We start from the raw sequence: 14,785 nt of genomic DNA on the forward strand, positions 1-14,785 counted from the left end.
GTATTCTACCTCTTAGTTCAATGTAACACATGGATTTGGTACATTTAGGCTGCTATAATAAAATACTATAGAATGGGTGGTTTAAACAACAAAACATTCCTCATGGTTCTGGAGGCTGGGAAGTCCAAGATGAAAGTGCCAGCAGATTTGTTATCTGGTGAGGTCCCTCTTGCTGATTCACAGGTAGCTGTTTTCTTGCTATATCCTCACATGGGGGAGGAGGAGGGGGAGAAGGCAGCTCTGGTTTTTTTCTTATGAGGACACTGATCCCATTGTGGGATTCTACTTTCATGACTTAATTAAAACTAACTGCCTCTCAAAGGCCAAATACATTACATTGGGGATTTGAATTTCAACGAATGAATTTTAGGACACAAATATTCAATCCACAGCACACAGATTAAGCAAAAAGTAATTAATAACATGACTACTTCAATACTGCCCTCCTTGTAGGTCAATCTTCACATGCTCATAAATGTCTGCTATATGTAGAGCACTGGGTAGCTGGCTATGAAGGTCATTAAAAAAAGAGTTGGAGGGCTGGGGATTTAGCTCAGTGGTGCTTCTGCCTGTCTAGTAAGCGCAAGGTCCAGAGTTCAATCCTCGGTACAAGAAAAAAAAGAAAAAAGAAAAGAGTTGGCAGTCTCTTGCTAATTGGCCAAGCACAAAGCTCAACACGTGAAGAATTCTCATAATGTAGAGGCTGGAAGCAATCTACTTGGGAACGGAAACAAAATGCTAAAGGATTACAGAGGAAGAAACCATTTTGGCACAGCCATATATGTAGAGTTGCTAACATAGTCAGAAGTTTCTTTCCTTACTTTTATGTATTGGATGTCACCATCTCCCCCCACCCCCCTGCCATTCATTGTAAGCTTCTTGAAAACCAATCTCAAATCTCATAATTCTGGCTGGGCATGGTGACACATTCCTGTACTACCAGCCCTCAGGAGGCTGAGGCAGGAGGATCACCATGAGTTCGAGGCCAGCCTGGGCTACATAGTAAGACCCTGTCTCAAAAAAATAATAATAGTAAAATAAAACCAAATTTTTTAAAAAGTTCTATAATTCTATTACTGGCGAGCTTCAGTTCATGTCAAGCAAAATCCTTTCTCTTTCTTGGAACAAATTCTACAAATATAGTCTTTTCAATTGCATATGATAGTATGATCTGTGCATGTAGGAGACCTGGGTTTTAATCTGCTGATAGTTTGGACAGGTCATTCTGGGTCTCATTTTCCTTATTAGTAGAACAGAGAAGATGAACAAGATGGATAGTTCCTGAGCTTGGCTATTCATGGGGAAATTTTTTGAAAATACATAGTTCACTGGACTCTATTCCAAACATGTTGAAAGGGTTTGGGGAATAGAAGCCAGGTATTGTAGATTTTTTTAATGTATCAAGTCATTCTGGAAAGTACTCAAGTTTGTCTCTTACTCTTTAGGTAAGATGCAGATTTTGATTCATCAGGTATGAAGTGGGACCCGAGAGTCTGAATTCTAATAGCTTCCAAGTGAGGCCAGTACTGCTGACCCATGAGGCACACCTTGAATAGGCAGGAATAATGGATTTTTCATCTCCTTCAGCTAAATATTCTCCAGTTCCAACTGCTAGCAAGTCATATTGTACAAGATGACCCATTAAAGATAGTCTACATTTAGTACAAGATAACAGAGCTAAGTTAAATTGTCATGGTAGAGTATGGAATCATTTCCTCCTTTTATAAATTTTAAGTAGTATTTTAGAATAACCTATGATTCATTTCCCTTAATTCAGCATTCCAAATTACACTGTTGAAAAAAAGTTTTCAAAAGTCTTTAGACTAGAAAAATTTTTGACCACCCAGCAAAGTTTGAAATGCCCTCAACTGGCACAGAAACTCAATGCTGGGTGTGATCTTATTGTGAAAATAGATGCCCTCTATCCTCAAACCTTCCCATCAGCTTGTATAGGTTTCAAATCCCCTAACAGGCAACAGAACCTTTCACTCCTTCAGAATTAGTGACAAATATCCCTGAAAAGAGTAAAATGCTGGCTTATATCTTAGAATAAACAGAGATGGGGCAACTTTTACAGAAAGAGGTTTTCATAGGTGAGAAGTGTGGGATGGAGAGTGGAGTGGTGTCTTAGTTACTTTTCTCGTTGCTGAGACAAAATGGATATTAAAGTTAAAAGTTAAAAGGGGAAGGTTTATTTAGCTCACAGTTTGTTGAGGCTTCAGTTCATAATCAGCTGGCTCCAAGGCAGGGTGGCACATGGCAGAGGGGCAGGAGTTTTTGTCCGTTTTTTGGTGGGGGTTTTTTGCTTGTTTGTTTGGTACCAGGGATTCAACTCAGGGATCCAACTCGGGGATCCAACTCAGGGATCCAATTTGGGGATCCAGGTCGGGGATCCAGCTCGGGGATCCAACTCGGGTCTTTGTGCTTGCGCAGCAGGCAGCAAAACCACTGAGCTAAATCCCCAGCCCCAGAGGGGCAGGAGTTTATGGCAGACCAAAGGTGGCAAAGCAACAAGGGAATTTAAGAGTGTCTTTCTGCCCCTTTCATCTTATTCAGACTATTTAGGGTGGTAGCACACACACTCTTAATCCTGGTGCCCACTGGCCTAGCACTGCACCATGAATCAATTCCAGTGTCACACACTCTAGATCCGGCCACCTCTGAAAAAGCCCCACTTCATTTGCATGAGGGTTTGGGGGGACATCTAGACACAAACCATAACAAGAAGAAAGATGTTTCAGAAAAGACAGGACTGAAGTACAACTGACCTTCTTCATAACTTCATCCAAAGGAGGCTGCCAAGATTAACCAAAACAATTCTACAGAACTAGAACTGTCTTCCTGAAAAACAGGTTCCTTGCCTATTCCTGGTTGCTATGGCTTGAATGTTTGTGTCCCTCCAAATTCATGTTGAAACTTAAACTCCAGTAAAATAACATTAAGACATGGAGCCTTGGGAAGTATTGAGTACATGTCTTTAATCTGTTGAGAAGGTTCTGTTCTACTTCTAGTCTCCTGATAGCTTTTACCATGAACAGCTGTAGAATTTAGTCCAATACTCTTTCTCCAACTAGTGACAGGATCACATGGCTTTTTCCTTTCCTCTGTTAAAATGATGACTTTTGGGGGTGGATCTTCCAATGCTGAAACAACACTGCCATCCCTATAACAAAACCACTTTCTACATCCTGCCAGATCTGACTTCTGATAGTTTGTTTTGTTAAACAAATTTCTATCTATGTTCATACTTTTTTCTTCTATTATCTTTATCCAGTTTTAGTATTAGCACAATGTTGATTTCCTAAAATGAGGGGAGAAGTGTTCCTTCTTTTTCCTGCTTTAAATGTTTGATATAATTTATCAGTTAAAATGCCTGCTGTTGTCATATAGGTAGGTTTTCAAGCTAGGAATATACTTTCTTTAATAGGTGCTATTCAAATTTTATATTTCCTTCAGAGTTAGTTTCATTAATTTGTCTTCTAAGTTACTTCTTAGAAGTTGTCAAATTTATTTCAAAAAAGATTTTTGTAATATGCTTTCTATATCCTTTTAAATTCTGTAAAATCTGTGGTAATGTCTCCTAGATCTTAATATTGTAATTTTAAAAATGTATAACTGATATTGTGTAACAAGAAGAAAAGGTCTAAAAGAGCAGGGGAATTGGGAGGGGTAGGGGAAGGGAAAAAAGGGAAAGAAAAAAATATGAGAAGAGGAAAAAAATGGAAACAAGGTCTTTGCAAATAGGGAAGGGTGGAGGGGGTGAAGGGAGGGCAAGGGAAGGGGGAAAAAAAATAAGAACCAAGAGATTCATGTAATGGTACAAGATCCCAATGATGAATGTAACTGTATCGTATACCTAAAATGTACCAATAAACTTAATGGGCGTGGGGCAGGGAGTGGAGCCTTGGGCTGGGGATTTAGCTCAGTGGTTCTGCCACCTGCTTTGCAGCACAAGGACCCAAGTTTGATCCTCAGTACCAAAAAAAAAAAGGAGTGGAGCCTTTAGGAGGTGGCTAAGTCATGAGGGCTCCTTCCTCACGAGAGGGATTAAGACTCCTACAAAAGAGGCTGAATTCACATAGAGTTTGGCCTTCTTTACCCTTCTACCCTTGCCATGCAGTGACATAGTATTCAAGGTACCATCTTGAATCAGAAAGCAGCCCTTAGCAGACATCAAACCTGCCAGTGTCTTGATCTTGGGGTTCTTAGTCTTAGGTACTGTGAGAGAGAAATTTCTATTATTTCTTAATTACTCAGTGTCAGGTATTTTGTTATCACAGCACAAATGGACTAAGACACTCTGTTTACCTTTTCACTGAAAGGTAAGAAGGCCCTCAGGTGTCTTCACCCCACAGACATGCTAGTAGCTCCTTAATATACACACACAGGGGAACCTGGAGTATGGGACTGTGCCCCAGGGACAGATGTGTGGTGCTGAGAAATACCGTGGGACCTGAGCTGACTAAGGTGTCTGGAGGAGGGAGAGATGGTCATGAAGAAAATTTGATATGGACACTTGAAAAAGAGGAAGGTAAGGTGAACCCTGAAAGAGAAGGGGCCACCATGGCTGCCAGGTGTGTGCCTGCTCAGGCTCAGCTTGGCAGTGCTTCCTCAGCATCTCCCATAACTTGCCAAGTTGACAAGACTGCCAGTTTGAGATAGGTAAACAAAGCTGAGGAAATTTATCTTTCTTCCAGCAGTGTAGAGACTCCAGCTCCTTGTCAAACCTGTGAGCCTCATTGTACCCCTTTCAAGCAGAGCAGCCAGCAGACAGATGGAGCAGCTTTAAGTCTCCTGCCGCCCAGGCTGTATTTTCCTCTATATACAGTGAGCTTTCCAAGACCCAGAACAATCTCTAAGAGTAAGGAGCAGACTGAACATCTACAGGACACTAAGGCTGGGAAAGCTTACACCAGCAACTTCCCTCTTGCTGTGTTTTCTTTACCTCTTCATCACTTTTCATGAAAAAGGAGGGGACAGAGGAGAAGCATACAAATCTGAGCTGCTGAGGCCAGGGGAAAGGACTTCCAGATTGAAATTCTAGCTGCACATCTGTATGTGACTCACTGAGGACCAACTGACATGCAGGCACAAAAGTGAACACTCAATTAAACTAGTGGGGGGGGGGGAAGGAAATTGCTCCGTTGCACTGAAGCCTACAGGAGCATTGCCTGGCTGAGCAGCCCAGCCCAGGCCAGTCACCTAGAGACAGGTGGAAGGACTCTTGTCCCTGTTGTCTCAGGGCAAATGAGCTTGGGACACAGGCTGTCTGTCAAAGTCTAGAGAGTGAAGTTCACTTGTACTTGAAAGGAAAAGGAGAATGTTACTTTTTTTTACATGTTACTTTTTTAAAGGACAACTTAACCCATGAGAATCCCGTAAGCTAAGAATTTAGGCATTAAAAGGGGTTTTAGATCATTTAATTCAAACTCACCATTTCACAAATATGGAAGCTGAGGCCCAGAAAGGAAAGAGATTTGTACAAGCTCACTGGTAAGTTATCAGCAAAAACTGAGTCTAGAAATCAGCTGTCTCTTCTAGAAAAGGAAGACTCTCTTTCCTTGCCCTCTGTGGAGAACCTGCTGGTTTTTCTGACTTTCTGTAGTTTTCTGAAAGCCTCTGCATTATCAGGGCTCACATACACCTCACCTTAGCTCCTCAGCCCACCAGCTGGGGCTGGATGAGGTTATCACCCACACTGCCCCTGATGCTCAAAGACCAGTGGGAAGAGGGTCCTTGGAGAAGGGTTTTATGGTGGGCTGAGAGAGGAACCTTAGGTTCGTGTTTGTTCACTTGGTTGTTTCTTTGTTTGATGGTAGAGGGTATTGAAGCCATGGTCTTTACACTGAGCTACATCCCTATTCCCTTTTTATTTTTAAAATTTTGACACAGAGTCTCACTAAATTGCCCAGGATGGGCTTAAACTTGCAATTCTCCTGCCTTAGCCTCCCAAAGTGCTAGGATTATGGGCATGTGTGACTTCACCAAACTAGTTGTTGTATTTATAACAACTGCACTAAAACTTCATTTTCAAGTCTGGAAGGAGCAACAAGCTTTTGCTGTACCAAACGCATCATGCAACACATGCCAGGCCCAGCATGGAGGTGAGAAGATGTAAATGGGACTTTGAGGCTACGATTTGTTCCGTATCAGTAGATTATGATCTTACCACAGGAAGCATCAGTAGCCTCCTGTGGTTGGACACAATTAGGGGCTATCTGTCCCCAGCCTGACAAACTTGCCACCAAGTGGAGCTGTTGCAATAAAAGCAAGTTTCAACTCAGACCAAATTTCATCAAGTGCAAGGGCCTTGTTAGATACCAGATAAAATTAATCTTAAGACAACTGTATGGTTCAGAAGACATTTCTTTTTCTCTCTTCTTCCTGTAATCATTTGAAACCCTAAACAAAAACAAGTGGAAACATCTAGGAAAGAAGGGTTGCTAGCTGTGGCATGGTGTGTGGTGTGGTGGCATATGCTTGTAGTCCCAGCCCTCAGTAGGCTGAGGCAGGAGGATCGCTGAGAGTTCAAGGCCAGCCTGGAGTACACAGTGAGTTCAAGGCCAGCCTGAGCTACAAAGTGAGACCTTGTCTCAAAACAACAACAATAACAACAACAACAACAACAACAAATAAAATACAGAAGGGTTGTTATTGTAGACCTTGTTTCTTAAAGGGTCTTTCTCTAGCCCAGTGATGACAAACCTTTTAGAGACCAAGTTCCCAAACTGCAACCCAAAACCCACTTATTTACTACACAGTGCCAACACTGCAATTAAACCTGAATACTGAGGTTTTAGTTTAGAAAAACAACTCATACATTAACATCTTCTGTCTTAGAAGAAAAACACAATAACAGAGCTCTCAGTGATACAAACATCTTTTTACTGAAAGGTACAAGTTTACATTTGGTGTGCTTTTGCTCAGTTAATGTGATCTTTGCTGTTGTCTGCATGCTGATAATTTGTCAAACCTTGGCTGGGCAACTTGACTCATGTGGTGACAGAGAGGGCTCTGCATGCGTGCTGCAGCAGGTGTGCCATGTGTTTGCCACCACTGCTTTAGCCCTTCTTGGGCACCCTTTCCGCAAAGGGTCGTGAGTCACAGGGGCTAGAGAAGGTGTCCACCCAAAGCCCAGATTCCACATTCTACACCACTCTTTGGTACTGAGGAACTGAGAATTCCCTGCCAAAGGGACCTGAGCCCATTTGAATCCTCTTGCCGGGACCTGAGACCTAAGGATGGACTGTCCATGGCTGTGCTCACTCCTAGGCCTAAGGTATGACTAGTAGACAGCTTTCATACAGAATGGGGACTGCAGACTGGGGTGTCCTTAACATGTGGGATAGTGAGGTGGTGTGCAGAGAAGGGGAACACTGCAGGGGAAACAGGCCAAGTTCTAAAAGCTCCAAGAATTCTATATTCAAATTTGCTATTCTGGGTCCCTCTGATGATATATTTCTCAAGGCAAGAGGAAAGAACAAATTCTATGTTAATTTCTTAGCTGGATTTATACTTATAAATATTTAGACATATAATATGTGCACTGTTATTTGTACTCTTGTCCCAGCCTTCAAATATTGAGGCAGGCTTTCTGGAGTAAACACAAAGACTGAGTTCCTGGGGATTTAGCTCAGTGGCGCTGCTCCTGCCTTCCTAGCTCAACATCCTGAGTTTGAACCCTGGTACTGAAACAACAACAACAACAGCAGTAACAAAGACTGAGTTCCTATAATTAGATTTGGGAAAGGGAGGGACATCAATCACATCAGTGGTCTCTAGGACCCCCAGTCCTATACTGATGGCATCATTATTGGGCTTGCCAATTCTTATCCCTTATTCACATTAGGTAATAATTAATCCTTTAAGATGATTCCTAGCCAAACAATAACTCTTCTGGTTCCATTAAATCAACAGTTACTTGGATGTGAGGGCGATCTGGCTGCAACATCTGTCACCCCATTGATCGCCAGGGTTAATTCGGCTGATCTGGCTGGCCAGGCAGGTGTCCCTGTCCTCCCTCACTGCTCCATGTGCGTCCCTCCTGAAGCTGCACGCTTGGTCCACAAGGGCGACCACCCCCGACAGGCAGAGGAGTACCATTTCCTCATTCAAGGACCAGTTCCTCGGTCAAGGGAGTAGCTGTGCTCCCCTGCTAGAACCTCCAAACAAGCTCTCAAGAGTTACTTCTAATGCATTTGTATGCACATGCAGCAACCTAAATTGTTGACACAGACTAGAACTGACTTGTATGTTTTCACCACTAATTAAACCACCCTAAAAAGAAAAGCAGATTAGGGTTAATTTGTTCACACATATCACATTACTCCTGCTGGAGTATCAAAAAGGAAATGACCATAAACACAGCCTCACGGATGCCCTCCAGGGTACCCTCTTTCCTAAACTGGATGTAGTCAGGGTGGTGGCTGTGGCAGCTGCCCACACGACCCAGAACAAAGAGGAATGCCAGCCTCAAGAGATAATTTATGTCACTCTATCAAGCAATCATTCTTTTACTCAGCAAGCCATATGTTCCAGGCATATGTCCCTAGACATAGGTCTAGGTCTAGTATCTCAAAGATACTCATTACACAATATTCAAGCAATCTCTCTCTCTCTCTCTCTCTCTCTCTCTCTCTCTCTCGTACCAATTCTACATATTAAACAACTTCCCTTTATCTGTTCTTATAAGACCTAAGAACTTTCTATGGACATCCATTCAGGGGCTTTCCATGCACAGATCTGGCCATGACCCACAACTTTCCAACTCTATGTTCTTCATATAAATTTGGGTTACTTTAATTGTTTTTCAGCACTTTTGGGAGATAAGGGAATGTGATACTAAGCCCAAAAGGCAGTAACAGAACTAAGGGTGGTGACATTAAAAATCCAAGAGCTCTATTCAAAACCCTCTGCACTGTATTAGAACCTAAGGTAAATCAACTGCCTGAAAATCTTTATCATTTAGCACTAGGGAAGAGCAGGCATAACTCTGAAGTCTACAGATACATGTACACCGGTTTTCCTCAATTTTTCTGTAACTCCACTTAATTTCTACTTCAGCCTTCATCTTACCAAAGGAGTAAAAATTTTTCTCAATCAATTCAGGGTTATTTCTTTGTGCAGGAAACTTGGGAGGCAGGATGCATGCATTCCTCAACGCACACTTCTAGTTCACAGTCATCTATCCCCATTGGATCGGTATCTGGTGAAACGACTCTTCGCTCCTTGCCTTGATATGCATCCGTATGGACAGCAGCTGAGCTGTCCCTCACTCCCCTCACTAAGCCCAGTAAAACCAGCCACTTTTCCCTTCCCCTCTGGGGAGCACGGGAGCCATTTAGTTGCTCTCAATCCACAATGGGGCATGGTGAACTTTGTTAAATTGAATCTACAGTCCCGTCTGCCTAGATATAACCCAAACCCATTTCTTCAAGGGTTTGCCACCTTCCTGGGGCTCCGACAAGTAAGAAAGAGATGTCCTATCCCAACTCCAGTCTCATAACCCTCAAGAGTCAGTGGGTTCTATCACCAAGTTCCATTGCACTCACCTGAAAATACAATCCCACTTTGAAGAATCACCTAATTGTCCACAGAGTTCTTACTTTCCCCAGACCCACCTCCTTCCAGAGACTGGAGAGGCAACTCCAAGTGGAGCATCATGGATTCTCTTCTAAATCTCCAGTATAAGTCAGAGTCCTTCCTTCAGCAACAAGGCTTTAGAAACTCAAAAGCAGGGAAAATGTGTCAATGTATCTCTGTTCTCTGTGGACTTCCCCTTCTCCGAAGCAAGGAGCAAAGACTAACCTTGCTCAAAGGAACAAGATGAGAGATGGATGAAAAGATTAAGAAAATAATATAGAATAAAAACTGCCCACTACTTCAAAGTTAATACCCAACCATAATAGTAAAAGAGTTTTAAATATATTTCCATATAGCCTGTTAATAGGGTTATCTTTCTAAAATGCAGATATGATTATAATCCTCCCATGATTCCACATTACTCACAATAGCAGTTCAAGAATGATGCTCCTCCATCAGAGAAGTAAGTGCTGAGACCACTGAGACAGTTGTCTGGGAACCTTGCTGTTGGCATGGGTGAAGAAAACATTCAAATGAAATATTCAACCATGAAAGTATTAGGTCCTGAGAATAAAACAATATCCCAAACATTTCCAGAACCTAGCTCTGACCTCTCCTCCAATCAAATTTCTGACCTTGTTTTAGACAGTTCTGTTCCATTTCATAAATCCAAGATCTTCATCCCTCTTGCTCTAATGGCTGCTCTGAACTAGCCAGTAGAATAAGAACAGCCTGAAAAATGACAATGAGGGCAGTTCAACGTTGGCTTACTGCCCTTCGACACCTGCAGGTTACCTGGCTCCTTTCTCTCTGCCTGGGGTCCTTTTTCCAAAATATTTGCTGGAGCAACCCCTTCAATAAATCTTCCTTGTGTCTCTGATCCTATTCTGATCATACCATGGTTAGTGTGAGTAGCACAAATCCCGTCTGTGTGAGTTATATGTGTTCATGTTGTTTCTTCTTGTCTTTCCCAGAGGTTATAAATTCTACTGGACAAAGTTTGCACCTCCACATTTCTAACCACTTGGCATAATGGCCTGCATGCACAGGGATCTTAATTTTTGCAGTTTGATTTCTGAGTCTCTACCTCAGTTCTCGGGTAATCATTTACCAGCAAACAAATTAGTTAGTGAAACAGCCAACATTTCCAGAGTGAATCATTTGTATTTCCACTGCTGGAAAAAACAACTCACACCACTTTCCTTGCAAAGAGGAATTTCAATAGAGGCATGTGATCATAACATGCCTCTATTGTGGATCAAGGATGGATCTAAGGTGGATCTAAGGTGGATCAAGGGTGAGAATTTTGACACTTGTAACTCTGACCTGGAAAGATTAATCAATTTTTGTTTGTTTGTTTATTTATTTATTTTTTGGTACCGAGGGTCGAACTCGGGTCTTTGCTCTTATGAGGCAGGCAGAGGAACCACTGAGCCAAATCCCGGGCCCGAATCAATTTTTATTTTGATTCATGTGTTCTAGATTCCTTCAGCCTCTAGGTATAGAACACAATCATAATACTGACAACAACAATGACAAATAAGTATGCATACAGTCACTGTCTGAGCACCCACTAGCTCAGAAATACTCAACCATGAAAGTATTAGCTCCTGGGAACAAAACAACTTCCCAAACATTTCCAGAACCTAGCTCTGACCTCTCCTTCTATCAAATTTCTGACCTTGCTTTTGACAATCCTGTTCCATTTCTTATATCCAATATACTCATCCCTCATGCTCTAATGGCTGCTCTGGCAGAACTGCTGGGAGGCAAGCCCCACCCTCACCCTCTAAGGGTACCCATATGCTCAGAGATGCCCAGGGGCCTTGTCTACTGGCCCATCCCAGGCACAACCCTCAGCTGCTCATCTCCCTCAGAGTGGCTGTTGTTCTCCCCAGTGCCCATCACCTGCTTCCCCTACCCGACGCTCACCCCATCTCTCCATCCCACACTGACCCTTTACCAGGACCAGGGTAGCCTTGCCAGGCCCCACTGCATTACATTTTGATCTCACCTAAACCAAGTACTTCTTTTTGCTGAACCTCAATTTTGTCATCCATAAAATAGAAATTTAAAACTGCCTACATTATGTTATGAGAATTAAGCTATAATGTCAATAAGAACGTTAATAGTCATGCTAACCCAAGGACTTCTATATGGCAAGTACTATTCAGTGTTTTATACATTTTCTTAAAGCCCAGCAAGGTGTCTGGCCTAGAGCAGGTAGTCAATTCCTTTCCCTCTTCATTCTTTTCTTATCCTTCTTCCCTTCCCTGAACGACATAGGTAGGGCATAATGATGTCATATCCGGTCTCTTGTGGAGGCTTTATTCTCTCTGCAGTAATTTCCTTTCTATAGGCTACTAGCAACACTGGGACTCCCAAATTCTCCAACTACAACAAAAAGGAGGTCTTGTCCCTCTCCTCTCAGAGTCTCCTGCCTAATAGGGCAGCTCCATTTCCACATGGGAGCCTTGTACTTGGTTCCCCATTACTCCAGGGAAAAGATGGCCAATAATTAGAGATAAAACAAGCTCTAAGTCCTCCTCAACCACAGAGAGCCCTGTCCTTCAACTCCAGGATGCGGTCAGCCGGGAACACTGTAAACCCCTTGCTGGACACAGATAACCTGTGTTTGCGGAATAGTCTCCATGGTGCAGGGAAAGGGCAGAAACTGCCTGAGCATAACACACCGTTCTCTCTCCATCAACATCTCTTTGTTTTGTTTTTTTTTGTTTTGGTACCGGGGATTGAACTCGGGTCCTTGCGCTTGCACAGCAGGCGCCGAAACCACTGAGCTAAATCCCTGGCCCAACATCTCTTTGTATTTACTCATCTGCACCACATCTCATTCTCAACACATCAGTAGTTACAGGCATTTTAAATCTCACTGCTAAAAATTCATTATTCTTCTTTCTTCAATATCCTATTTCCTCCCACTCATGCTCAGTCTTTCCTAAAGGAAACTATGCAGATGCACTACACATTAGGGCCACCCTCATCCATCCTTGTTCTAATCTTGAGAGCCATGTGGCCACCTGTGATCTGATCTCCATGACAATCTAAATACTTGACCCATAGACCACAGTAGTGGTGGCTTCCACTGTACCTGCTTGTGCTAGTAAGGATGGGCCTGGCTGGTTTCAGGGCATTTGAATTCTCTACAGCTATCTATAGTAAAATAAATAAATAAATAAATAAACAAATAAACAAACAAATAAATAAATAGCTACCCATGCCATAGCAAAGTATTCTGAATGTGCCTCAGGAGGTGTTGAGGGACAGTTTTCACCTCCCTCTGACCAGGAGGAGGTAGGCAGAAGGGACTCACTGACAGGAGGAGAAACAAGGCTGAATGTCCCCAGAAGCTCTGAAGTCAGAGAAGTAACACTGACAAACAGGCATAAACCTCTGACCCCACACTAAGTGATTTAAGTTGACTGAATCGTCACTAGAAATCCTGGAGGTTAAGTTCTGTTACTATCCTTCCAACCCCCATGCAGACAAGTAAAACAGGATGTTTCATAAGAAACTGTCCATTCTCCAGCTCAGTGTCACATTTTGTCACATTGGTCCCAAAGCAGTATTATGTATGTCTGCCCAAATGTTATGTTCCCTCCCCCTCTGACTGCTGTTCCCTTGTCTTTGGAGGTTATGTCTAAGATCTGGACCTGGGCTGGACAGGTGCTGCATGCTACTGTTTGAATGTCTCCCAAAACTCACATATTGAAAACCTAATCCCCAGTGCAACAGTGTTGGGAGGAGAGGTCTAGTAAGAGGTGATTAGGTCATGAGAGCTCTGCCCCAATGAATGGTCTGTCATCATAGAAGTAGTTACCTTGAGAGTGGATTTGTATAAATTGGTCCTCTCTTGCTGTCGCTCACATACCCTCTCCCCATGTAATCCTATCATGTTATGACACACAGGACAAAGGCCCTCACCAGATGTGGCTCCTCAATGTTCAACTTCCCAGCCTCTAGAGCCTTAAGCCAATAACTTTCTGCTCTTCATAAGTTACCCAGTCTCAGGTACTCTGTTATAGCACCTGAAAACTGACTTAAGGTACTGTCCTTCCTCTTGATCTCTCCACCTCTGTCCCGTGGAAGCTCTTCCTCATGGTTTTCATTTGCTCTAGGTAAGTAGATGCCTGAGGGGCTCACCACACTCACCATCAGTAGTGACCAGGCTACACTGCAGAATCACAGTTTAGGCTTAGCTTGGGATCCCCAGTCCTCTCAGGACACATTTGATAGTATCAAAGAAAGATGAAACAGCCAACTTAAGTTCCAGGAGTAAGCCACCAGTTTAGTGCATCGAAAAAAATTTTAGTGAGCCCAGCTGTGGTCAAAAAGTTTGATGTCTGGGCCAGGGATGTAGCCCAGTGGTGCTGCACTTGCCTGGCAAGCACAAGGTCCTGAGTTTGATCCCTGATACTGGAAAAAAAAAAAGTTTGATGTCTAAAAAAAGTTACCCTCTCTCATTCCCCTCCCATCTAGCATATGTAATTAATGTACATATGTAGTTAATGGTAATTAACTTGGTGTGAATATTCGTACATTTGTTGAAGAAAATGAAGTTAAAAATTGCAAAGAAGAATGCGACTTATCTAGAAGAGGAACTAAAATTCCCCTTTGGTAGATAAAGAGACTCAACTTTTTGCAGGAGGTAGCATGTTTTGAGTAGTACAGGAAGAGTTGCATCATGTTAGACAAAAGCATAATGCTGCTATTGTTTGTTTTTATTTGGATGTTAAATATGGTTAAAAGAAGTGTATATGAATACCAAATTGACAAGGGATAGCTTGTGGTGGCTTTGTACCATGACAACTGAGCTAAACAGTAGCTGTTTACAAGAATTCCCTTCCCTGCATGGTTCTAGGTTAGGCTGGCCACAGAGATATTTTTACATAACATTTGGAAGTCAGGAACGAAGCAGTAGCCCTACACCCTGAAGGTAGTGGCAAGCCGGCAGAAACTGTGCCTACTGGCTCAGCCTGTCCATATGGCATAGAACTCAGACCCACAGCTCCTATAGCTCTTGCTATAACTTCTCCAACAATTTCTCTCAATCCTGGGCCAGATCCAAGTGCACCTTGTGAAAGAGGACGCCAGCTTCTGCAGGTCACAGCAAAATTGCAGTTGGAGTTGAAAGAGAGACAGACAGTTCCTAGTTAGTCTTCATGTGTTCCAGGTGTCCTTGTAG

At 42.7% G+C, this 14,785-nt stretch overlaps 1 long non-coding RNA gene across 2 annotated transcripts in view; it reads right to left on the reverse strand.

Annotated features, from left to right (window-relative positions):
* Positions 1 to 11,553, reverse strand: part of LOC101705318 (uncharacterized) — a 136,492-nt gene extending 124,939 nt beyond the window's left edge. Inside the window, exons 1-2 of one of the 2 annotated variants that reach the window (XR_015450328.1) lie at positions 10,480 to 11,553; positions 10,009 to 10,086 (exon numbers count right to left, since the gene is read on the reverse strand). This is a non-coding gene — a long non-coding RNA (uncharacterized LOC101705318). The remainder of the gene's footprint in view (positions 1 to 10,008; positions 10,087 to 10,479) is intronic. The other variant, XR_015450329.1, reaches the window with a different exon arrangement.
* Between the last annotated feature and the right edge of the window lie 3,232 nt (positions 11,554 to 14,785).

Source organism: Heterocephalus glaber, unplaced genomic scaffold (genome assembly GCF_053883595.1).
Source record: "Heterocephalus glaber isolate CG9 unplaced genomic scaffold, H.glaber_assembly_v1.0 deba00000942, whole genome shotgun sequence".
Lineage (NCBI taxonomy): Eukaryota > Metazoa > Chordata > Mammalia > Rodentia > Bathyergidae > Heterocephalus > Heterocephalus glaber.